Raw genomic sequence first — 27,651 nt, forward strand, 5'->3', positions numbered from 1 at the left:
GTTCACTTGAGTCTCACCTCCCGCGTCGCACGCCAAACACTCCGTTAACTTCGTGGCAAAAAAAATCCAACGCAGTTCTCCATAGTTATCCTCATCGCCAAATATGTAGTATCCTTAAAGGCTTCTTAGAATTACGACTCATGAGACTTACGTACGGTTTAGTATTTAATTGTAACTTAGATTTTACATTATCTTATGCACCTGGCTTAAACTACCTGAAGCTTTCTTAATCATAGTTAAATAGGCAGACATAGGAAATAGCTACGGATAGCGGAAAGCAAACCCCCGTCTTGAGTCAATACTGCCATCTATTGGTAAACATAAATATACCAGGTTACTACATTTAGTGATTAATTGTATCTATATTTCTGCTTTTTGTTAATCCTCTCTTTGGCTGGAAAAATGGCTGTGTTATTCTGTGAATAGGCATAATCTTTTGGTTTGCTTTCGTCGTAAAGCCTTTTTGAAATCGGACACTGTGGCTTGATTTACAACAAGTGTGTAACGCTCTTCTACTTCGTCCTCCTCATCAGACGAGGAGAGGCGAGAAGGATCGGATGACCAAAACGCAGCGTGGTAATTTGACATTATATTTATTAAAGAATAAAGACAAATACGAAAAACACTTGAGAATTTACAAAATAATAAACGGAGTCAACAGACCTGAACAAACGAACTTACATAACACGAAGAACGCACGAACAGGAAAATAGACTACACAAAAACCGAACGAACAAAACGAAACAGTCCCGTGTGGTGCAAACAGACACAGACACGGAAGACAACCACCCACAACAAACAATGTGAAACCACCTACGTTAATATGGTTCTCAATCAGAGGAGATGAAAACCACCTGCCTCTAATTGAGAACCATATCAGGTCACCCATTAACCAACATAGAAACACATAACATAGAATGCCCACCCACACTCACGCCCTGACCGACTAACACATACAAAAACAACAGAAAACAGGTCAGGAACGTGACAAAGTGTATTTTTAAAATGGTGTAAAATACATGTTTGAGGAATGTTTGAGGAATTTTAATTATGGGATTTCTGTTGTTTTGAATTTGGCGCCCTGCAGTTTCACTGGCTGTTGAAGAGGTGGGATGCTACCGTCCCACGTACCCTAGAGAGGTTAAAGAAAAAAATAAGCAAACATGTTTGGTGTTCGCCAAAAGGCATGTGGGAGACTCTCCAAACATATGGAAGAAAGTACTCGGGGTGATGAGAGCTTTTTGGCCATCAAGGAAAACGCTATGTCTGGCACAAATCCAACACCTCTCATCACCCCGAGAACATCATCCACACAGTGAAGCATGGTGGTGGCAGCATCATGCTGTGGGGATGTTTTTCATTGGCAGGGACTGGGAAACTGGTCAGAATTGAAGGAACGATGGATGGCGCTAAATACAGGGAAATTCTTGAGGGAAACCTCTTTCAGTCTTCCAGAGATTTGAGACTGGGACGGAGGTTCACCTTCCAGCGGGACAATGACCCTAAACATACTGCTAAAGCAACACTCAAGTGGTTTAAAGGGAAAAATGTAAATGTCTTGGAATGGCATAATCAAAGCCCAGACCACAATCCAATTGAGAATCTGTGGTATGACTTAAAGATTGCTGTACACCAGCGGAACCCATCCAACTTGAAGGAGCTGGAGCAGTTTTGCCTTGAAGAATGGGCAAAAATCCCAGTGGCTAGATGTGCCAAGCTTATAGAGACATAGCCCAAGAGACTTGCAAATGTAATTGCTGCAAAAGGTGGCTCTACAAAGTATTAACTTTGGGGGGTGAATAGTTATGCACGCTCAAGTTTTCAGTTTTTTTGTCTTATTTTTTTGTTTTTTTCACAATAAAAAATATTTTGCATCTTCCCAAAAAAATCCCTTTTAATTCCAGGTTGTAAGGCAACAAAATAGTAAAAATGCCAAGGGGGTTGAATTATTTCGCAAGACACTGTAGGACTTTATCGCACCTAGTGACAAGGGAGACGTGTTGATGGAAGTTGAGCATCACGTCTCTTCTGGCAACCAGAAAAGCAGCCCCTGGATGTACGTTTTCCTGCTTGTTTATAGCCTCGTACGATAAGTTCCAGCTTATTTTTCTTGTCCTGAAAACCCCCTCGGGAGGTAGAAGGGTCGGCATTTGACCATCAGGTATTCCAAGGTGGGTGAACAATGGGTCGACACTTTCACCACGCTCAAGTCAGGACAACAGTTGATGTTGATGAAGAGGCAAACCCCTCCCCCCTCCATTTCCCCAACTCCACTGTCCTGTCCGCATGGTGAATGGAGAGGTCATCGAGTTAGATAGCCATGAGGGGTATCTTGTCCGAGAGCCATGTTTCAGATAAGCAGAGAATACTGCAGTTTCGAGAGTCCCTTTGTTAGCAAATCCGCGATCAGAGGTCATCCATTTTATTATCAAGTGACTTGGCCAGTAGAATGGAGGGAAGAGGTGGCCGGTTCTCCATTTGCCTTAATCTCACCAGGATCCCCCCTCTCACAATTACAGAAAGAGCACAGGGCAGATGAGTCGAATTTTGAGATAAGTAACTGCCAATCTCATGTTCAAAAGTTCTTGTCGGTTGAAAGAAATGACAGCGGATACATTTTGTGAAAAGAAAGTAAAGATAAACAACAAAAGAATCACAAAATAGCAAAGTTGGGTCGAAGCTTGTAAAACGGTGGCCATCCAGTATGGCGCCATGTTCTTCTGGATAGTGAAGCAGGGATTAATTGTGGCAGAGATCACTACATCTATGAGAGAGAGACGCTGCAGGCTCCACTCCCAGTACAACACACAGATGTTGAGACTGTCTCCCTTTCATCTCCACTGCCTCACTCACAAACACGCACATACGAATGTACACACCACACATGCACGCACGTACACCCACAGGTAACTGCACACACACTTTCATCCCCTCTCCCTCATCTTATATAATTCTGTTCCACATGTACGTACACCCTGGTGGTGGGGTTGTTATGGAAACCCAGGTTAGGCAGTGTGTGAGTGAGTGAGTGAGTGAGTGAGTGAGTGAGTGAGTGAGTGAGTATGTGAGTGAATGGTGGTGAGTGAGTGAGTGAGTGAGTGAGTGAGTGAGTGAGTGAGTGAGTGAGTGAGTGAGTGAGTGAGTGAGTGAGTGAATGAGATTAAGGGTGGGGCTGGGGGAGCAGACAGTCAGTAATTAATTACTCAGATCTTAGCACTCTAACCTCTCTATACAAACACCAGGGCTGAGCGCAGACAGAGCAAGAGAGAGACAGGGAGAGAAATATAAAGAATAATGTTGTTTAATTGATTTAACAGTGAGCTCTGGAGCGTGTCTACAGCTTTACCTCTCTACAGGATTTCAAGGTGACTTTTTTGCCAGAGGAACAGCTGCACTACCTGTTCCCATTTGTACAGTACTGAGCAACACACACACACATTGAGACGGTCCTCAGTCCCAGCGAGGGGTAAGTAATTAACATTGGTTGAGGGTAATGATCACTAAGGAGGATGAGAGGAGAGGCTCCACTGAAGTATTCTCTCTAATTACTTTCTGCCCCTACACCTATGGGAGCTGGTGTGTGTGTGTGATTCTGTGTATGTGTGTGTGTGCGTGTGCGTGTGTGTGTGTATTCCTAATATGGAACAGGCCCTCTCTTCCACCATGGTCCAGGGACTGCCTCAGTTCTCTATTCTTCCATCAGTACTAAACTACAGCCACTCCTGCTGAGAAACACTTCAAGTCCAGTCCCTGACTTTTAATAACTGCTCCACTGAACACACCATGTGGACCGATGTGGAAAAGTGGTCCAAATCCAATAGAGAGTGATCAAGGCAGCACTCTACATCAAGTTACCCAGGTATTTACACTGTGTAGAAAGTTGTAACTGGTAGTTATACAAAGCTGATGTATGCTGTAATGAAGTCTGATATAACAGATATCTACATGTACAACATGAAGTATAATTTCCATATTGAGAGTTAAACCCCCATATTGAGCCTAGAGATGTTAGTGTAAACTGTACTCTGTTGCTGTGAGCAGCTGGCTGCTGTTTGCCTGCAGGCGGTCTGCTGTTCTGACGGCTAAACACAGAAAGCAGTGGTGCAGCTAACACAGCTAACACAGGACTGCCATCTAGTCTGGAGAAGACAGAGACTTAGTTCTCAATGGTGTTCATATCCACAACCGAGGGGGGAGGCGAAGACAGATACAGTCTCAGTCAAGCTCTATTGCCCAAACTCGCACACCCTCCCTCTCCCCTACTCTCTCTGCCCCTCTCTGTTGTTGGAAATTAACCCCATTGAGGACTTAGGTAGCTACCCAGTATGATGTGATTCAGAGGGAGATCGAAGTGGAAATACCGATCTTCATAGCAATTACTATTTCACCACCATTCAGTTAAATGACCCAAAGCCAGACAGTTAGACTGGTGACCTGAAGAAGAAGTCACACTATTCAAGACATCTAGGCTACATCATCTAACGTGGGACAACAGCCTCAAATCTGGCTAATATAATGGCATTGGTCTGTTCAGTTCAGTCTTGATACTCCCACTATCATAATTAACACAGTGTTTGGCAAATCAGCTGTTGGCTGAGTCCTTAAAACCAGCGTGGAGAGAGACACGGCAGCCCCTTGGGACACTTAGCAAATCAGGAAATGTCATATCGTAGTTTTCTTCTCAGAGATGATTTTGTACAATACTATATCCCCCTACTGGCATTCATAGAAATGAGGGTTGAGGCATTTTGTTAAACATGTAAACAATCTTTCACTTATCGCTCATTTAAATCAACCGAGAGGAGGGCTGGCAAAGCAACATCAGGAGAGAGAGAGGGATGTAGTGAGAGAGAGGGAGGGAGAGAGAAAGGTGAGGGAGGGGGGTTGTAGTGAGACAGAGAGAGACAGAGAGAGAGAGAGAAAAGCTATATTTTATTTCCAAAAGCCAATAAGAAAAATACATTACATTACTTTATACGGACTGAATGCTAATTAAGGCTGCTAAGCTTGATACAACTTCAATTACCACTGACGTGTCAAGTGAGAGGTGTCAAAGCCCTTTAGCCAAACAATGGCAGGAGAGTCCCAACAGTCTACTCCAACCAAATGGAGAGGCCTTAGAAGCTGCCTCTTGCTGTTCAGAGGTAATTAAAATTCAGTACCCTGGGTATGTAAAGCATGATAAGGCAAGTAAAGATCACAAAATGAAGCTTATGGAAAATCAAGAGACACTTTTTGCTGACTATTATAAAAATGGGAACGTCAGCAACCTCATCTTCCACACAAACCATCCCCTGGCATGGCACAGTGCTATATTAACCAGACCATCCCCTGGCATGGCACAGTGCTATATTAACCAGATCCTCCCCTGGCATGGCACAGTGCTATATTAGCACACTACCCCTCTGTTAAGAGGGGGGGGGGGGTGTTAACGAGGGGTGAAAACTCAGGATACTAGACAGGGGACGCAGAGAAGCCAGCGGAAAAGCCCACCTCAGTTCCCGAACAAAAGTCTCGACACCACAGCAGAACAGTCCACATCAGACCCTGACCATAGCGTTAAAATCACAGCAGAACATACAAATGAAGAACCCCAAGCCCAGGGGATCTCAGATTGTACTCCTTATGGACTCATATGGGAAAAATATAAAAGAAAATAAACATTTTCCCAAACACAGTGTGTCTAAACTTTGGTGTGCAAACACCCAGTGTGCCCTTGATCTTCTGTCTGAGGACCAACTAGGTTCACCTAGCCATATAATAATACACACAGGCACAAACGACCTGAGAACACAGCAGGAAAGGGTGGCAACAGCACTGAAGGGAAGTGATTTAAAAAGCTTATTCTACTTTCCCCAATGCACAAGTGGATAATTATCTCCACCCTGCTACCACGAAAAGACTTCCACCCTGCTACCATACAGTGGGTAAACGCAAGTATTTCCCATGACTGTGCCTCAAAACCAAATGTTTTCCTGGCCCACCACTCCACCCTGGACTTGAACAGCCTCTATGACCAGGTCCACCTATACAAGGCAGCAGTGCCCACCTTCGCAGACCTACATCCAGACCACAACACCACCAGCCACATACACACCCCCAACCAATCAACACCCCCCCAAGTCAACCATGCCTACACCCCATTTAGGCCCCCAAAAATCAGACCTATGCCCCTCCTGCCCACCCCAAGCATCCCACCTCCGCAAAGAGGGCCTCAACATGGAAGTCACACATATGCCCAGGCTGTGAGCGGGCAAACAGGCCCAACCCCCACTCTTACACTAGCCCAAGCCAATGGCATGTACCAGATGCTCAGGAAGCTCTGCTCACACTTACTAGGCTGAGGCCAAACCACACGACCAACAACATTGGACACTTTATGGAACACAAAGCCTTCACTATCTCATCCTGGAATATCCAAAGCCTGAGGTCATCTGTCTTTGGCCTAAAGAGCAGGAACCTGGACTTCATCAAAGAATTCGGAAATACAGACCTTGTCATCCTGTATTTATCAATGATGTCGCTCTTGGTGATTCCTTAATCCACCTCTATGCAGACGACACCATTCTGTATACTTCTGGCCCTTCTTTGGACACTGTGTTAACAAACCTCCAAACGAGCTTCAATGCCATACAACACTCCTTCCGTGGCCTCCAACTGCTCTTAAACGCAAGTAAAAATAACGCATGCTCTTCAACCGATCGCTGCCCGCACCCGCCCGCCCGACTAGCATTACTACTCTGGACGGTTCTGACTTAGAATATGTAGACAACTACAAATACCTAGGTGGCTGGCTAGACTTTAAACTCTCCTTCCAGACTCATATTAAGCATCTCCAATCCAAAATTAAATCTAGAATCGGCTTCTTATTTCGCAACAAAGCCTCCTTCACTCAAGCTGCCAAACATACCCTCGTAAAACTGACAATCCTCCTTACAAAATAGCCTCCAAAACTCTACTCAGCAAACTGGATGCAGTCTATCGCAGTGCCATCCGATTTGTCACCAAAGCCCCATATACTACCCACCACTGCAACCTGTATGCTCCCCTCGCTACATATTCGTCGCCAGAACCACTGGCTCCAGGTCATCTATAGGTCTTTGCTAGGTAAAGCTCCGCCTTATCTCAGCTCACTGGTCACCATAGCAACACCCACCCGTAGCACGCGCTCCAGCAGGTATATTTCACTGGTCATCCCCAATGCCAACACCTCGTTTGGCCGCTTTTCCTTCCAGTTCTCTGCTGCCAATGACTGGAACAAATTGCAAAAATCACTGAAGTTGGAGACTTATATCTCCCTCACTAACTTTAAGCGTCAGCTGTCAGAGCAGCTTACCGATCACTGCAGCTGTACACAACCCATCTGTAAATAGCCCACCCAACCAACTACCTACCTCATCCCCATATTGTTTTTATTAACTTTTTTTTGCTCTTTTGCACACCAGTATTTCTACTTGCACATCATCATCTGCACATCTATCACTCCAGTGTTAATTTGCTAAATTGTAATTACTTCGCTACTATGGCCTATTTATTGCCTTACCTCCTTACTCCATTTGCACACATTGAATATAGATTTTTCTATTGTGTTATTGACTGTACATTTGTTTATTCCATGTGTAACTCTGTGTTGTTGTTTATTGTCGCACTGCTTTGCTTTATCTTGGCCAGGTCGCAGTTGTAAATGAGAACTTGTTCTCAACTGGCCTACCTGGTTAAATAAAGGTGAAATATTAAAAAAAAAAAATTAAACAAGAAACCTGGTATAGAGAAGACGGACCTACTGGTTGCCCTCTAGGTTACAGAGATCTGGTAGTCCCATCCACCAAACTACCAGGTGTGAAACAGGGAAGGGAGTCAGGGGGTATGCTAATTTGATATAGAGCAGACCTAACTCACTCAATTAAATTAATCAAAAAAGGAAAATTTTACATTTGGCTAGAAATTCAAAAGGAAATGATCTTAACAGAGAAAAAAGTCCTCCTATATACCTATATCCCCCCACTAGAATCACCATACTTTAATGAAGACAGCTTCTCCATCCTGGAGGGGGAAATCAATCATTTCCAGGCCCAGGGACATGTACTAGTCTGTGGCGACCTAAATGCCAGAACCGGACAAGAACCTGACACCGCCAGCACACAGGGGGACAAACACCTGCCTGGAGGTGACAGCATTCCCCCCCCCCATATGCACAACTATGACAACATAACCAACAAAACGGGTCACAACTCCTGCAGCTCTGTCACACGCTGGGTATGTACATAGTCAATGGTAGGCTTCGAGGGGACTCCTATGGTAGGTACACCTATAGCTCATCTCTTGGCAGTAGTACTGAGTCTCTCAGAGCGTTCACAGTCAGCCCACTGACACCCTTATCAGACCACAGCAAAATCATAGTCTACTTGAACAGAGCAATACTCCATCATAAGGCATCAAAGCCAAAGGAACTGAGTAATATTAAGAAATGCTATAGATGGAAGGAATGTAGTTTGGAAACCTACCAAAAAACTATTAGGCAACAACAAATTCTATCCCTTTTAGACAACTTCCTGGACAAGACGTTCCACTGTAATAGTGAAGGTGTAAACTTGGCAGTAGAAAATCTTAATAGTATATTTGACCTCTCAGCTTCCATATCAAATTTAAAAATCTCAAATAGAAAACCAAAGAAAATGAACAACAATGACAAATGGTTTGATGAGGAATGCAAAAATCTAAGAAAGAAATTGAGAAACCTGTCAAACCAAAAATATAAAGACTGGAAAACCCGAGTCTACGCCTTCACTATGGTGAATCCCTAAAACAATACAGAAATACACTACGGAAAAAAGAAGGAACACGTCAGAAATCAGCTCAATGTAATTGAAGAATCCATAGACTCTAACCACTTCTGGGAAAATTGGAAAACACTAAACAAACATAATTATCTATCCAAAATGGAGATGTATGGGTAAACCACTTCTCCAATCAAAGAACAAAGAACAAACAACAAAAACATATACATGATCAAATACAAATCTTAGAATCAACTATTAAAGACTAGCAGAACTCGAATGAACTTGAATGAACTACAGTACAAAATAAAAACCCTCCAACCCAAAAAGGCCTGTGGTGTTGATGGTATCCTCAATGAAATTATCAAATATACAGACAAAAAAATTCCAATTGGCTATACTAAAACTCTTTAACATCCTCCTTAGCTCTGGCATCTTCCCCAATATTTGGAACCAAGGACTGATCACTCCAATTAACAAAAGTGGAGACAAATTTGACCCCAATAACTACCATGGGATATGCGTCAACAGCAACCTTGGGACAATCCTCTGCATTATCATCAACAGCAGACTCATACATTTCCTCAGTGAAAACAATGTACTGAGCACATTTAAAATTGGCTTTTTACCAAATTATCGTACGACAGACCACCTATTCACCCTGCACACCCTAATTGACAAACAAACAAACCAAAACAAAGGCAAAGTCTTCTCCTGCTTTGTTGATTTCAAAAAAGCCTTTGACTCAATTTGGCATGAGGGTCTGCTATACAAATTGGTGGAAAGTGGTGTTGGGGGAAAAACATACGACATTATTAAATCGATGTACACAAACAACAAGTGTACGGTTAAAATAGGCAAAAAACACACACATTTCTTCCCACAGGGCCGTGGGGTGAGACAGGGATGCAGCTTAAGCCCCACCCTCTTCAACATATATATCAATGAATTGGCGAGGGCAATAGAAAAGTATGCAGCACCCTACTAGAATCTGAAGTCAAATGTCTACTGTTTGCTGATGATCTGGTGCTTCTGTCACCAACCAAGGAGGGCCAACAGCAGCACCTAAATTTTCTGCAAAGATTCTGCCAGACCTGGGCCCTGACAGTAAATCTCAGTAAGACCAAAATAATGGTGTTCCATAAAAGGAACAGTCGCCAGGACCCCAAATTCCATCTAGACACCGTTGCCCTAGAGCACACAAAAAATGATACGTACCTTGGCCTAAACATCAGCGCCACAGGTAACTTCCACAAAGCTGTGAACAATCTGAGAGACAAGGCAAGAAAGGAACAGAAAAATCGACATACCAATTAGGATCTGGCTAAAAATACTTGAATCATTGCCCTTTATGGTTGTGAGGTCTGGGGTCCACTCACTAACCAAGAATTCACAAAATGGGACAAACACCAAATTAAGACTCCGCATGCAGAATTCTGCAAAAACATCCCCAGTGTACAACGTAAAACATCAAATAATGCATGCAGACCAGAAATAGGCCGATAACTGTTAATTGTCAAAATCCAGAAAAAAAAATGAAAAAAAATTCTACAACCACCTAAAAGGAAGCGATTCCAAAATCTTCCTAGGGCTCTGTTCACAAACACACCCCACAGAGCCCCAGGGCAGAAACACAATTAGACCCAACAAAATAATGAGGAAACAAAAAGATAATTATTGGAAATTGGAAAGAATTAACAAAAAAACTGAGCAAACTACAATGCTATTTGGCCCTAAACAGAGAGTACACAGTGGCAGAATACCTGACCACTGTGACTGACTCAAACTTAAGGAAAGCTTTGACTATGTACATACTCAGTGAGCACAGTCTTGCTATTGAGAAAGGTCGCCGTAGGCAGACCTGGCTATCAAGAGAAGACAGGCTATGTGCACACTGCCCACAAAATGAGGTGGAAACTGAGATGCACTTCCTAACCTCCTGCCCAATGTATGACCATATTAGAGACACATATTTCCCTCAGATTACACAGATCCACAAAGAATTCGAAAACAAACCCGATTTTGATAAACTCCCATATCTACTGGGTGAAATACCAGTGTGCCATCACAGCAGCAAGATTTGTGACCTGTTGCCACAAGAAAAGATCAACCAGTGAAGAACAAACACCATTGTAAATACCACCCATATTTATGCTTATTTATTTTCCCTTTTGACTTTAACCATTTGTACATCGTTACAACACTGTATATATACATAATATGGCATTTGCAATGTCTTCATTATTTTGGAACTTCTGTGAGTGTAATGTTTACTGTTCATTTTTATAGTTTATTTCACTTTTGTATATTATCTACTTCACTTGCTTTGGCAATGTAAACATATGTTTCCCATGCCAATAAAGCCCCTTGAATTGAATTGAATTGAGAGAGAGAGAAGCGAAGTGAGGAGTAAGAGATTCATGTGACTCAATTAGCAGAGGAGTTGTAGCGTGTTTTCTCCATTATGCTACGTTGCTAATGCTAATCCCTTCCTCTGAGGCTGAACAATTAGCACATTGAGTTGCAAATGTCCTGTTTGATATTGAGATTTCCAACTGTGTGTGTGTGTGTGTGTGTTTGTGCGTGTGTGTGTGTGTAGAAACCCCTAACTCCTGTGTTTGATATAGAGATTTCCTTAATTTCCGTCAGACATTTACATTGTTTTGTAAAAACAGTTTCCTCATCCTCTCCTAGGACATGAACACACACACCTATGAGTGAAACAGGCTAAAACAGATGTTTAATTTAGATGAAGTCCTTCAATTTACCATGACGTGAACACCAGACTAACAAATACCTTTTGAAGAAAATGTAATAACCAGTGTGATATGGTACAGTAATAATGTCATAGCATTTGATCACATCATAACAGCATGATAATGTTTGTGAAGGTTATTTTGTTGTTGCTTTTTTGCAGCTTCAGCAACTAACCAGCACAACTTTTGTGTTCAACGTATCCAATTATTGTCCGCATTTAAACAGTGCTTGAAAACAGAGTGAGTCCATAGGAGCCAGCGTGTCTGTCTGTGTTAATTCTCTGTGGTTCAGTATCTGACAGCTCTCTGAGCTCTGAGCAGCAGGCACACAGCCAGACTGTGATTTTACTGAGGCCCCAGTGAAGATTTACACCCTTTTAAACATTAAATTGCAGCACTTTGCCTTGAAACCAGCTAGGGACACAAAGAGCGGAAGGAACAGGATGGGAAGGAGACCACTCTCCAGTTCACTATTTGACAGAAATAGGCCTAATCTGTTGTTTTTCTTTTATAAAAGTTTTATAGTCTGAACTATCTAAACATAACTGCAGGACTTACTTAGGGTGTGTGTAACTTGTGTAATAACAGTATGTGGTGTGATTACTTAACATTCACATCCAGGGCTTAACATTCTGCTCCCTATATCTCAGACTTCTAGCACTTGAAGGGACGCAGTACCTTCACACTTGCACGCACACACGCACACACACATACACAAGGTCTTTGGCTCTCACTAATCATTCCATCCATTTCCTTTATTAATGCAAATTACAGCTTTGAAGCAACACAGATAATAATGGAGTGTTGTTCTCCAGTACAATAAAACACTTCAATTTAAACACCATTCATCTCTTTCATGCTCTCCCCACTCTCATTCTATCTCTGGCTCCCCCTCGCTTCTCTCTTCTCTGTCCCTACCTCCCTTTCTCTCTTCTCTGTGCCTACCTCCCTTTCTCTCTTCTCTGTCCCTACCTCTCTTTCTCTCTTCTCTGTCCCTACCTCCCTTTCTCTCTTCTCTGTCCCTACCTCCCTTTCTCTCTTCTCCGTCCCTACCTCCCTTTCTCTCTTCTCTGTCGCTACCTCCCTTTCTCTCTTCTCTGTCCTTACCTCCCTTTCTCTCTTCTCTGTCCCTACCTCCCTTTCTCTCTTCTCTGTCCCTACCTCCCTTTCTCTCTTCTCTGTCGCTACCTCCCTTTCTCTCTTCTCTGTCCCTACATCCCTTTCTCTCTTCTCTGTCCCTACCTCCCTTTCTCTCTTCTCTGTCCCTACCTCACTTTCTCTCTTCTCTGTCCCTACCTCCCTTTCTCTCTTCTCTGTCCCTACCTCCCTTTCTCTCTCGCTTGCTCACTCTCTTGTATCTGGCTACCTCCCTTCCTCTCTCTCTATTTCCCCTCCCTGCTCTCGCTCTCCCACATTATCCTACTCTTCACCCAATGAGAGTGACTTTCAGTCTAACTATTGAATCTAAATGCCATGTGGTGGGTTAGTAGGAAGTAACACCAATATTCCTGATGAGTTTGATAATGCCAGAAGCTCTTAATTAGAGGAGGCTTAGGGCTTGGCTAGACTGGCTGTATAGGCCTTTATCCTATCAGCTTCTCTCTCTCTTGCATACACACACATATGCAAACACACACACACACACACACACGCGCGCAAGCACACACACTTATACACCCAGTGGACAGTTTATTAGGTACCCTGTTCACGAAAATGGTTCACTCCTACAGACAGTGAGTCATGTGGCTTGTTATATAAAGCAGACAGACAGGCATCAAGGTATTTAGTTACTGTTTGATTGAATGCTAGAATGGACAAAACGAGTGACCTAAGTGACTTTGAGCATGGTATGATTGTCGGTGCCAGGCGTGCCGGTTACAGTATCTCAGAAGAGGCCGGCCTCCTGGGCTTTTCACGCACGACAGTGTCCAGGGTTCACTGAGAATGGTGCAACAAACAAAAAACATCCTGCCAGCGGCATTCCTGTGGATGAAAACAGCTAATTGATGAGAGGTCAAAGGAGAATGGCAAGAATCGTGCAAACTAACAGGCGGGCCACAAACAGGCTAATAACGGTGCAGTACAACAGTGGTGTGCAGAATGGCATTTCGGAACACACAACTCGATAGTCCTTGTTACGGATGGGCTATTGCAGCAGGCCACCACACCGGGTTCCACTCCTATCAACTAAAAACAAGAAGAAGCGACTCCAGTGGGCACGCAATCACCAACACTGGATAATTGAGGAGTGGAAAAACATTGCCTGGTCTGACAAATCCCGGTTCATGTTGCGTCATGCTGATGGCAGAGTCAGGATTTGGCGTAAGCAGCAGTAGTCCATGGTCCCATTCTGCCTGGTGTCAACAGTACAGGCTGTCTCCTGACCCCTCCTGTCTCAGCCTCCAGTATTTATGCTGCAGTAGTTTATGTGTCGGGGGGCTAGGGTCAGTTGGTTATACCTGGAGTACTTCTCCTATCTTATCCAGTGTCCTGTGTGAATTTAAGTATGCTCTCTCTAATTCTCTCGTTCTCTCTTTCTTTCTCTCTCTCGGAGAACCTGAGCCCTAGGACCATACGTCACGGCAAACCGGGCATGATGACTCCTTGCTGTCCCCAGTCCACCTGGCCTTGCTGCTGTTCCAGTTTCAACTGTTCTGCCTGCTGTTATGGAACCCCTACCTGTTCAACTCTTAATGATCGGCTATGAAAAGCCAACTGACTTTTATTCCTGATTATTATTTGACCATGCTTGTCATTTATGAACATTTTGAAAATCTTGGCTCTCTCTAATTCTCTCCTTCTCTCTTTCTTTCTCTCTCTCGGAGGACCGGAGCCCTAGGACCATACGTCAGGACTACCGGGCATGATAACTCCTTGCTGTCCCCAGTCCGCCTGGCCCTGCTGCTATTCCAGTTTCAACTGTTCTGCCTGCGGTTATGGAACCCCTACCTGTCCCAGACCTGCTGTTTTCAATTCTTAATGATCGGCTATGAAAAGCCAACTGACATTTATTCCTGATTATTATTTGACCATGCTTGTCATTTATGAACATTTTGAAAATCTTGGCTCTCTCTAATTCTCTCCTTCTCTCTCTCTTTCTCTCTCTCGGAGGACCTGAGCCCTGGGACCGTGCGTCGGGGATGCCGGGCGTGATGGCTCCTTGCTGTCCCCAGTCCACCTGGCCTTGCTGCTATTCCAGTTTCAGCTGTTCTGCCTGCGGTTATGGAACCGCCACCTGTCCCGGACCTGCTATTTTCAACTCTTGATGATCGGCTATGAAAAGCCAACTGAAAATTATTCATGATTATTATTTGACCATGCTTGTCACTTATGAACATTTTGAACATCTTGGCATAGTTCTGTTATAATCTCCACCCAGCACAGCCAGAAGAGGACTGGCCACCCCTCATAGCCTGGTTCCTCTCTAGGTTTCTTCCTAGGTTTTGGCCTTTCTAGGGAGTTTTTCCTAGCCACCGTGCTTCTACACCTGCATTGTTTGCTGTTTGGGGTTTTAGGCTGGGTGTCTGTACAGCACTTCGAGATATTAGCTGATGTACGAAGGGCTATATAAAATAAACTTGATTTGATTTGATTTGGTGGTGGTGTAATGGTGTGGGGAATGTTTTCAACTGAGCAACGTTAGAATAAAATTCAGCCTGTTCTGGAGGCAAAAGGGGGTCCGACCCGGTGAAAATAACAAATATTTCCTTTTGCCCTAGAAATACTCAGTCTGGCGGTATGGGCATGTTGATACAAGTGCAAATATATTTACATGCACAGCCCTGATTGGTGGAATTTTTTAAAGTGAACAATTATTATTTTATGAATATCGCTAGCAGCAACAGAATACCATTGTGAAAACCATTTTTATGTTGCTGTGTCCAGTATGAAGGAAGTTAGAGGTAGTTTCACGAGCCAATGCGAACGAGCATTAGCACAATGCCTGGAAGTGTACAGGAACAGTTAGCAGGCTAGCTGTTCCTGTTCATCCGACTCTGGGGAAGTAGATAAATGGCTTCATTGTCAAAATCTCAAACTATCCCTTTAATAAGGAGGAAATTACAGTCATTGGAGCTAATTACACAATATTTTGTGGATGAAAAAACAGTTTGTGTCAACTTAAACGACCAAAAAGATGCCGGTAAAGATATTGAACTATACATTTGTTTATAATATAATCTTTGAGAACTAACAATTGAATAAAAGCCAGACAGTCCGGGAGAATCTAAAATACCAAATACTGGGCATTCAGGGCACACCCCCATTGACTTTGCATAGAATTGCAGGAAATATAAGCTTTAAAACTGCAAAATTGTCTCTCAGCTCCATTCCAAACAGTTTACAATTGGTGGAAATTAGCTTTAAAACTGCAACATTTTCTCTCAGATCAATGGAAAAATGTGTAGAATTGCAGAAAATTTGCTTTACAACAGCATTTTATCTACGCCGCCAAGATACCTTTGTAGCTAATAGACTATGTTAGAGTTTACACTTCCTGTGGGGAGTTCAAAATAATGAAACCATCTACCAAATCTATTCATTTTAAAATGTTGATTAACCTACTTGCCATTATCATTCACCTGATAAGACAAGACGAGATTTAATTTAATTTTTGCTAACATATCAGGTCGCCGGTTTGCCTGGGCCGGGCCCGGTGCCATGGACAAGAAAAGATTGAGAACCCCTGTTTATATATATGAACTCAGCAAAAAAAGAAACATCCCTTTTTCAGGACTCTGTCTTTCAAAGATAATTCGTAAAAATCCAAATAACGTCACAGATCTTCATTGTAAATGGTTTAAACACTGTTTCCCATGCTTGTTCAATGAATCATAAACAATTAATGAACACACACCTGTGGAACAGTCGTTAAGACACTAAAAGCTTACAGACGGTAGGCAATTAAGGTCACAGTTATGAAAACTTAGAACACTAAAGAGGCCTTTCTACTGACTCTGAAAAACCCCAAAAGAAAGATGCTCAACGTCCCTGCTCATCTGCGTGAACGCGCCTTAGGCATGCTGCAAGGAGGCATGAGAACTGCAGATGTGGACAGGGCAATAAATTGCAATGTCCATGCTGTGAGACGCCTAAGACAGCGCTACAGGGAGACAGGACGGACAGCTGATCGTCCTCACAGTGGCAGACCACGTGTAACACCTGCACAGGATCGGTACACAGGAACATCACACCTGTGGGACAGGTACAGGATGGCAACAACAACTGCCCGAGTTACACCAGGAATGCACAATCCCTCCATCAGTGCTTAGAATGTCCATAATAGGGTGAGAGAGGCTGGACTGAGGGCTTGTAGGCCTGTTGTAAGGCAGGTCCTCACCAGACATCACCTGCAACAACGTCGCCTATGGGCACAAACCCACCGCCGCTGGACCAGACAGGACTGGCAAAAAGTGCTCTTCACTGACGAGTCGCGGTTTTATCTCACATGGGGTGATGGTCGGATTCGCGAATGAGCGTTACACCGAGACCTGAACTCTGGAGGGGGATCGATTTGGAGGTGGAGGGTCCGTCATGGTCTGGGGCGGTGTGTCACAGCATCATCGGACTGAGCTTGTTGTCATTGCAGGCAATTTCAACACTGTGCGTTACAGGGAAGACATCCTCCTCCCTCATGTGGTACCCTTCCTGCAGGCTCATCCTGACTTGACCCTCCAGCATGTCAATGCCACCAGCCATACTGCTCGTTCTGTGAGTGATTTCCTGCAAGACAGGAATGTCAGTTTTCTGCCATGGCCTGCAAAGAGCCCGGATCTCAATCCCATTGAGCACGTCTGAGACCTGTTGGATCGGAGGGTGAGGGCTAGGGCCATTCCCCCCAGAAATACCCAGGGATTTGCAGGTGCCTTGATGGAAGAGTGGGGTAACATCTCACAATAAGAACTGGCAAAGCTAGTGCAGTCCATGAGGAGGAGATGCACTGCAGTACTAAATGCAGCTGGTGGCAACACCAGATACTCACTGTTACTTTTGATTTTGACCCCCCCTTTGTTCAGGGACACATTATTCAATTTCTGTTAGTCACATGTCTGTGTAACTTGTTCAGTTTATGTCTCAGTTGTTGAATATTGTTATGTTCATACACATATTTACACATGCTAAGTTTGATGAAAATAAACGCAGTTGACAGTGAGAGAACGTTTCTTTTTTTGCTGAGTTTATATTAAAACGGCACCAGTCAAAAGTTTGGACACACCTCCTCATTCAAGGGTTCTTTATTTTTATTATTTTCTACCTCATAGAATAATAGTGAAGACAGCAAAACTATGAAATAACAGATATGGAATCATGTAGTTGTAACGGCTTTCGTTGGTGGAAGGAGAGGAGGACCAAAATGCAGCGTGGTACGTATCCATAATAAATGTTTAATCGAGAATGAATACAAAAAAAGAACAAGAGAATCAAATGAAAACCGATACAGTCCCGAATGGTGCAAACACTGAAACTGAAACAACCACCCACAAAACACAATAGAAAACAGGCTACCTAAATATGGCTCCCAATCAGAGACAACGACTGACACCTGCCTCTGATTGAGAACCATACTAGGCCAAACACATAGAAATATAATATACAGAACAAAACAGAGAAAAACAACATAGAATGCCCACCCCAACTCACCCCCTGACCAAACTAAAATAAAGACATAAAAAAGGAACTAAGGTCAGAACGTGACAGTAGTAACCAAAAAAGTGTTAAACAAATCAAATTAGTGTGCCTTGTTCAAAGGTAATTTGTGGAAATTCTTTCATTCTTAATGCGTTTGAGCCAATTGTATTTTTTATTTTAATTTAACCTTTATTCAACTAGGCAAGTCAGTTAAGAACAAATTCTTATTTACAATGACGGCCTACCCCGGCCAAACCCTAACCAGGGCGACGCTGGGCCATTTGTGCGCCACCCTATGGGACTCCCAATCATGGCCGGTTGTGATACAGACTGCAATCGAACCAGGGTCTATAGTGACACCTCTAGCACTGAGATGCAGTGCCTTACACGGAACCCAAACCGGCTGCGCGTGTGCTTCATCGTGCATAAATGTATTTTGTCCACCCACACCAAACGCGATCACGACACGCAGGTTAAAATATCAAAACAAACTGAACCAATTATATTAATTTGGGGACAGGTCGAAAAGCATTAAACATTTATGGCAATTTAGCTAGTTAGCTTGCATTTGCTAGCTAATTTGTCCTATTTAGCTAGCTTGCTGTTGCTAGCTAATTTGTACTGGGATATAAACATTGAGTTGTTATTTTACCTGAAATGCACAAGGTCCTCTACTCTGCCAATTGATCCACACGGAATCATTTCTAGTTATCTCTCTTCCTTCCAGGCTTTTTCTTCTCTTGACTTTATATTGCGAATGGCAACTTTCATAAATTAGGTGCATTACCGCCACTGACCTTGTTCGTCTTTCAGTCACCCAAGTGGGTATAACCAATGAGGAGATGGTATGTGGATACCTGCTTCTATAAACCAATGAGGAGATGGGAGAGGCAGGACTTGCAGCACGATCTGCGTCAGAAATATAACTGATTTCTATTTTAGCCATTGGCAACACAGACGCTTGTCAATAATTCAATAACATAGATTTCTACATTAATTTTGCAATGCGAGCGGTGTTGGCGAGCGGTGTAGTCAGCCTGTTAGAACGCTGCGCCACTCAGGAGCCACTATTTGAGCTGTTCTTGCCATAATATGGACTTGGTCTTTTACCAAATAGGGCTACCGTCGATCTCAAAGAAATTCCTAGTCGATCACCAAACATTTCTGTAAAAAACCCAGTCATAAAGCCTTGCGTTCCTTTGTTTTTTATTCGTTTCACTCTGTTGGCGTAGGTGCACTTGATTCAGCATATCTTGCGCCGTGAAGGAAAGTGTTCCAATTTTGAATCATGTCATGTGTCTGAAGGTAGAACCCTGCCTACCCGGCAGGCCAAGAGAGCAAATTAAGTACACCTATAAGCCTACCGCTGGCCAATCAGATAGCTCAGATCACCGTTTCTGCACAATTTTCTCTAGCCATAGACTGTAAAAAAGAGGCTTGAACGCACAGCAAAGTCGATACTGTGATATTTCTAACCTTTAATAACCATGACTATAGAGAGACTCAAGAAATACAGCAAAGAACAGCAAAAAAAAATGTTTTACTTACTTTTTATGAGTAAGTTGTTATTCAACACTATCAACACTTTGTTCTACACTTTTATAAGCAATAAAATGCGCTTCTCCCATCTTCCACTGCTGCAGCTGCAATCAACATCAAGGTGTTCCGATAATTTTGCTCTGTTATTATTAGTGGCTTGTGTATTTTATATATAGAGAAGCATTCCACTTTCTCTGGTCATAAGAGTAACAACATGAATTGGTGCATGAGGCAGAAATAATGCAGTGCGACTTAAGTTTCACCATCTGCTGGAAGACTGTCGTTTTATCTTAGCAGAGTGAGGGAAAGCGGAAGGGCAGTGAGTCGGGTGAGAGGCAACCTCCTCGCTACTCCCTCACTTTCCTCAGACTGACCATAAAATGCAGGCCATCAGTCCAGTAAAAAAAAATAAGCAGATGATTATGCTCACTTATCTGTGCCTCACAAGTAATACAACATATACAACATATACATATATATATATATATACAACATATACATATACAGCTAGTGTGATCATATACCTATACCGTTTAAATGATCTGAGAAGAAACATACTGACAATTCAAGCAAGTAATAATGTATTGGGGCTGTAGCCTACTGCACATTGCTGTTCATTGCTACAGAACGCAAAGGCTTACGTTTTTAACTGATGTCTGAGCAGTAGATTTCGGCTTGCATTTTGACTCATAATGTTATCTTGATTCAGAAAAGGTTGGTGACCACTGGTCTAGAACAATTGTCCCTATTGAGGTAGGGAGGATTAATGGAGAGGAAACCAACAGGATGACGTAACCAAGGGAAAAGATCACTGATCATCTTGGTGTATCAGCTACAATGGTCTATCAAATACCTGTAGCTGATCACCATTAGTCTGCCTATCTAATAACACAACTCTAAGGACTGTGTGATCCCAAAGCATAGTCTCACCACCACGGACGTTAGTATTCAATTACTTGTGTGAGTAATAATTTTTTTGAAAATAAATGATAGGCCTATTTTAACAATGAAAAAGCTTTGTCAAAAATGTATTCAATTGTCTATGTGATATTGACCGTGTTTACATGCGCACAGTATTCCAGATAGTAGGTCATATCCCACTTAAAGTCTTATTCGGTATAAGCTGTTTACAAGCACCATTGATATCCCATTCAAAACTATCCCTGTATCTGTGAATTAACTGAATATTCCCAATTGAAGTTCATATGGGTTAAATGGAACAGTAACTTAAATGTGGACACTGACTGTAGGCCTATAACCTTTCACATGTAGAATAATATCATATTAATTCCTGCAAAATTATGTATTTCTTGCAGTTAAATTATACAACATATGTACATTTTGTCTCTTTTTTTCCCCCTCAACACTCTACACACAATAATCCATAATGACAAAGCAAAAACGGGTTTTATTAATTTTTTGCAAATGTATAATATTTATTATAATTTTTTACTTATTTACAAAAGTATTCAGATCCTTTGCTATGAGACTAAAAATTGAGCTCAGATGCATCGTGTTTCCCTTGATCTCTCTTGAGATGTTTTTACAACTTGACTGGAGTCCACCTGTGGTAAATTCAATTCATTAGACATTTGGAAAGGCATACATCTGTCTATATAACACCCCACAGTTGACAGTGCATGTCAGAGCAAAGACCAAGCCATTAGGTCGAAGGAATTATCCGTAGAGCTCCGAGACAGGATTATGTCGAGGCACAGATCTGGGGAAGGATACCAAAACATTTCTGCAGCATTGAAGGTCCCCAACAACACAGTGGCCTCCATAATTCTTAAATGGAAGAAGTTTGGAACCACCAAAACTCTTCCTAGAGCTGGCTACGTGGTCAAACTGAGAAATCGGGAGAGAAGGGCCTTACTCAAGGAGGTGACCAAGAACCCGATAGTCACTCTGACAGAGCTCCAGAGTTCCTCTGTGGGAGAACCTTTAAGAAGGACAACCATCTCTACAGCACTCCACCAAGCAGGTCTTTATGGTAGATTGGCCAGACGGAAGCCACTCCTCAGTAAAAGGCACATGACAGCCCGCTTGGAGTTTGCCAAAAGGCACCTAAAAACTCTCAGACCATGAGAAACAAGATTCTCTGATCTGATGAAACCAAGATTGAACTCTTTGGCCTGAATGCCAAGCGTCACGTCTGGAGGAAACCTGGCACCATCCCTACGGTAAAGCATGGTGGTGGCAGCATCATGCTGTGGGGATGTTTTCCAGCAGCAGGGACCTGGAGACTAGTCAAGATCGAGAGAAAGATGAACGAAGCAAAGTACAGAGATATCCTTGATGAAAACCTGCACCAGAGTGCTCAGGAACTCAGACTGGGGCCGAAGGTTCACCTACCAACAGGACAACAACCCTAAGCACACAGCCAAGACAACGCAGGAGTGGCTTCGGGACAAGTCTCTGAATGTTCTTGACTGGCCCAGCCAGAGCCCAGACTTGAACCTGATCTAACATCTTTGGACAGAACTAAAAATAGCTGTGCAGTGAGGTCCTGATCTAACCTGACAGAGCTTGAGAGGATCTGCAGAGAAGAATGGGAGATCCTCACCAAATACAGGTGTGCCAAGCTTGTAGTGTCATACCCAAGAAGACTCAAGGCTGTAATCACTGCCAAAGGTGCTTCAATAAAGTACTGAATAAAGGGTCTGTATACTTATGTAAATGTGATATTTCTAAAAACCTGTTTTTGCTTTGTAATTATTGGGTATTGTGTGTAGATTGATGAGGGAAAACAACAATTTAAAACATTTTAGAATAAGGCTGTAACGTAACAAAATGTGGAAAAAGTCAAGGGGTCTGAATACCATCCGAATGCACTCTAACTATAGTTGACAAACAAATTGCCTACCATGTCTACAATTATAATATGGCCTACCAAATGTTGGAAATTATAAGCATAAAGTTGTCTAAATTAGGGGTAAAAGTAGCCAGTATGCTACACAGTAAAATAACCCCAGTGTTGGTGTTAATAACCAGAGGTGAGTGTGGTTGTGTCATTTTTACTCTGTGTAGAGAAAAGCAATCAATTAAAACCACGCCCTCATTATCATATTTCCCAGTATGCTCTATGGCAGGTTGATTTATCAGTTTTTTTTGTTGAACATTGATTGATTGAGCTTATGCTACAAAAAAAGAGCATACATTTTTCTAAACTAATCAAATCTGCAAGTAGTTGAACTTATTGTACCCATTAATGAGATGGTTGTTCCAGTTTCGATTGTTTAGGTTGTCTAATTTATCAATCTTCCCTACCTTACCCTGGCAGTCAATCTGAATGCAGGCTGTGGGTGATTCAAAGTTCCAATTGTTGGATTCCAATAGGTATTACACATCACTTTGCAAGCCAGCATAATGTGACTTGCAGGCCTGATGTGGCCTGTAAACCAGGAGTTTCCTAACACCACTGTGTTACGGTTATAGCTAGGCCATCAAAAAAAGGCCTTATGATGTACTGTAGGTAACGTATTGTCATAAAGAGTTTAATTTAAAATCAAGTAAGGCTGGTGGAACCATTCATAGATGGTTCTAGGAAGAAACCTTCAAAGATAAAAGGGTTATCGGTAGAACCTTTCATAGAGGGTTCTGGGAAGAACCTTTAGATGAGAAAAGGGATCTTGGTATAACCATTTATAAAGGGTTCTAGGAAGAACCCTTCATAGAGGGTTCTAGGTAGTACCATGTACAAGGGGTTGGATGGAGAACCCTACATAGAGGGTTCTAATTAGAACCATCTGCAAATTGTTCTACCTATCACCAAAAAGGGTTCCTCTACAGGGAAAAACCAAAGAACCTTAAATGGCTCTACTCAGCACCTCTACTCAGTATACCAAGACATTTTAATCTCTTAATTAAATAAAACAACAAACTTTAAAATGTTGTTTTTATGCCGTGCGCAACACAAAAAATACATACCGGTGGTCTACAAGTTTCATGAGCGTAGCTGCTTGTGTTTGTCGGCCAATCAAAGCTGTACTACAGTCAGAGTTTCCATGTGTAGCAAGTGAAGTGAGAGATCTCTAACCAATGCAAAATGTTATTACAATTATGGAATTAAAAGTTAGCTAAATGAGAAGGAGTGGGCTACAACGAACAACCAACAGGTAGGCTGTTGTTCACTCTGAATGCTGTTGTTATTTGTTGATAAGGACGAGGAGCGCAGCATATTGTAGCCTCAATAACCTAGCTAGCTCCCCCACCCCCTGCTGTAGAACCAGCTTAGGTAAAAAATGTATGAAAAAAAACAATACATGTATTCGAATAGTGAAATTATTTCAAATGCCCATCCCTACTCACCACCACCCCAGACACAAACACATCCGTCTGAACTATAGCTCAGGCAGTAGGAAGCTCTCTCATTGTCACGCCCTGACCTTAGAGAGCCGTTTTATTTCTCTATTTGGTTAGGTCGGGGTGTGATTAGGGGTGGGCATTCTATGTTGTTTGTTTCTATGTTTTGGCCGGGTATGGTTCTCAATCAGGGACAGCTGTCTATCGTTGTCCCTGATTGGGAATCATACTTAGGCAGCCTTTTTTCCTTTGTATGGTGTGGGTAGTTATCTTTGTTAGTGGCACTATAGCCCTAGTAAGCTTCACGGTCGTTTCTTTGTTTCTTGTTTTGTTGGCGACATTTACATAAATAAAGGAAAATGTACGCTCACCACGCTGCACCTTGGTCCGGTCATTTCCACGACGACGATTGTGACACTCAGCCATTTATATGCAGATGATACAGTCTTATACTCAACTGGCCGCTCCCCAGATTTTGTGTTAAACGTTCTACAACAAAGCTTTTTTAGTGTTCAACAAGCTTTCTCTGCCCTTATCCTTGTTCTGAACACCTCCAAAACAAAGGTCATGTGGTTTGGTAAGAAGAATGCCCCTCTCCCCACCGGTGTGATTATTACCTCCGAGGGTTTAGAGCTTGAGGTAGTCACCTCATACAAGTACTTGGGAGTATGGCTAGATGGTACACTGTCCTTCTCTCAGCACATATCAAAAGCTGCAGGCGAAAGATAAATCTTGACTTGGTTTCCTCTATCGTAATCGCTCCTCTTTCACCCCAGCTGCCAAACTAACCCTGATTCAGATGACCATCCTACCCATGATAGATTACGGAGACATAATTTATAGATCGGCAGGTAAGGGTGCTCTCGAGCGGCTAGATGTTCTTTACCATTCGACCATCAGATTTGCCACCAATGCTCCTTATAGGACACATCACTGCACTCTATACTCCTCTGTAAACTGGTCATCTCTGTATACCTGTCGCAAGACCCACTGGTTGATGCTTATTTATAAAACCCTCTTAGACCTCACTCCCCCCTATCTGAGATACATACTACAGCCCTCATCCTCCACATACAACACCCGTTCTGCCAGTCACATTCTGTTAAAGGTCCCCAAAGCACACACATCCCTGGGTCGCTCGCCTTTTCAGTTTGCTGCAGCTAGTGACTGGAACGAGCTGCAACAAACACTCAAACTGGACAGTTTTATCTCAATCTCTACATTCAAAGACTCAATCATGGACACTCTTACTGACAGTTGTGGCTGCTTTGTGTGATGTATTGTTGTCTCTACCTTCTTGCCCTTTGTGCTGTTGTCTGTGCCCAACAATGTTTGTACCATGTTTTGTGCTGCTACCATGTTGTGCTGTTGCCATGTTGTGTTGCTACCATGCTGTGTTGTCATGTGTTGCTGCCATGCTATGTTGTTGTCTTAGGTCTCTCTTTATGTAGTATTGTGTCGTCTCTCTTGTCGTGATGTGTGTTTTGTCCTATATTTTTGTTTAATTATTTTGAATCCCAGCCCTCGTCCCTGCAGGATGCCTTTTGGTATGCCGTCATTGGAAATAAGAATTTGTTCATAACTGACTTGCCTAGTTGAATAAAGCTTCAATTTAAAAAATACAAATAAATGAACTGCAATGAGGTAATTAGGATCAGACACAGATGATGCCATAACAGAGAGCAGGAAGTAGGCTACACATGGAGAGACAACTCTTCTGATCGTCTCATTCAGCTACTGGGACCAGTTCGATTTGGCTCTCATTGCACATGATATCATAGAATCATGCTTCCTTTCTGTCGAGCATTCAAAAGGGATTTGCAAGGAGAAGGCAGACGTGCACACACACACATAAACAAACACACACTGAAGCCTGCTTTCTGACATCAGTGGATATAGTCCTACCACAACACCACAGGTTTGCAGTAACAACACACAGACAGAGACATAGAAACATATTTCCAACATACCTCAGACTCTTGTCTGCTAGCCTGTGTGGACCCCAGGGTAGCAGCCTTGGCAGCAGCTAATGGGGATCCAAATAAAATACTAGCCCAAGTGTCCACCTCTTTTCCTGGTCTCTGTTATGACAACTCTGTATGTGATGGCACTGTTGTCCATATGGTGTTGGTACTGTAGTACAGTGAATAAAGAGGTAATAGGATCATGGTTGTCCATCTGCCCATCTTAGCCCCACACTATATATAACACCCCTGGCTAATGCTAAGGCTAATATAGCTTGCTAATATCTAGCATAGGCTACCGCTACTGAACATAAGGGTTAAAGTGCATCCCACTAATATAGACTGGGGAAGTTGTTCACTCCTAGAATCCCACCAGGGTGGTCATGGCCTACACTTCTAGCTCTGCATCTCCAAACTAAAGGAACAATACTAACATTATACAGTATGGGCATGAAGGGTGAAAATTGCAGTCATGTAAAAAGTAAGGAGAAAAGCTGGTACAATGTTGATAGGGAATTATAGTTTTAACACCCAATGCTCTGATCTCAATAATCCAAAGTAGCAAATTTGGCAACAGTCCAAATTGGCTTTGTGCTATTTAGTCCCCTCTAACCTCGTCCTCAGGCTATTGTGCACAGCGCATAAAAGCCAGGGATATCAACCATTCAAAGTTGGCCTTAGTTGGAGTGACCATAAAATCCATACACACAAAAAGCTTATTTTGTCCACAAATTTGTTTACATCCCTGTTAGTGAGCATTTTTTCTTTGCCAAGATAATCCCTCCACCTGACAGGTGTAGCATATCAAGAAGCTGATTAAACAGCATGTTCATTACACAGGTGCACCTTGTGCTGGGGACAATACAATGCCACTCTAAAATGTGCAGTTTTGTCACACAACACAATGCCACAGATGTCTCAAGTTTTGAGGGAGTGTGCAATTGGCATGCTGACAGCAGGAATGTCCACCAGAGTTGTTGCCAGAGAATTCTTCAACGTCGTTTTAGAGAATTTGGCAATAGTAGTATTTCTGTCTGTAATAAAGCCCTTTTGTGGGGAAAAACTCATTCTTATTAGCTAGGCCTGGCTCACCAGTGGCTGCACCCCATGGCTGCAATCCATATATTAAGGCCTAATGAATTCATTTAAATTGACAGATTTTCTTTTATGAACTGTAACTCAGTAAAATCGTTGAAATTGTTGGATGTTGCATTTATATTTTTGTTCAGTATATTTATCATCATTGAATTTTTGTGAATCACACGGCTGTGAGGTGTGGCTCTCTGCTTGTGCTGTGCTAGTGTACGGGGGAGGGTTAAGGGGGAGGTGTTGTGGGAGTGGATTTGTTGGTAGATTAAGCCGATTAAGCCAATGCCTATGCGCTGTATTTGCTAACAAAGGCCAAGTTTGACTTGTTGGTCCACCAGACTCTTTGCGCATTTTGGCAGAACGGTCTGGCAACCATCCGAGATTAGAAATAGAAATAGAGCAATTGAAAAACAAACACTGAAATTGTTTCAAATGAATTAGAACAGAACACAGAGATAACTCACTGAGGAATGTTCTCTCTGTCCTTCCGACTGGACGAGAGGAGAGAGAAACGAGAGGCTTGGAGAGAGAATCAATGTCTCCTCTCTGTGGCCTGCATAACTGGGCCAGTTACTGGTCAGACTGTATATCACA

The sequence above is a fragment of the Salvelinus alpinus genome, chromosome 9, assembly GCF_045679555.1.
Source record: "Salvelinus alpinus chromosome 9, SLU_Salpinus.1, whole genome shotgun sequence".
In the NCBI taxonomy this organism is placed as follows: Eukaryota; Metazoa; Chordata; class Actinopteri; order Salmoniformes; family Salmonidae; genus Salvelinus; species Salvelinus alpinus.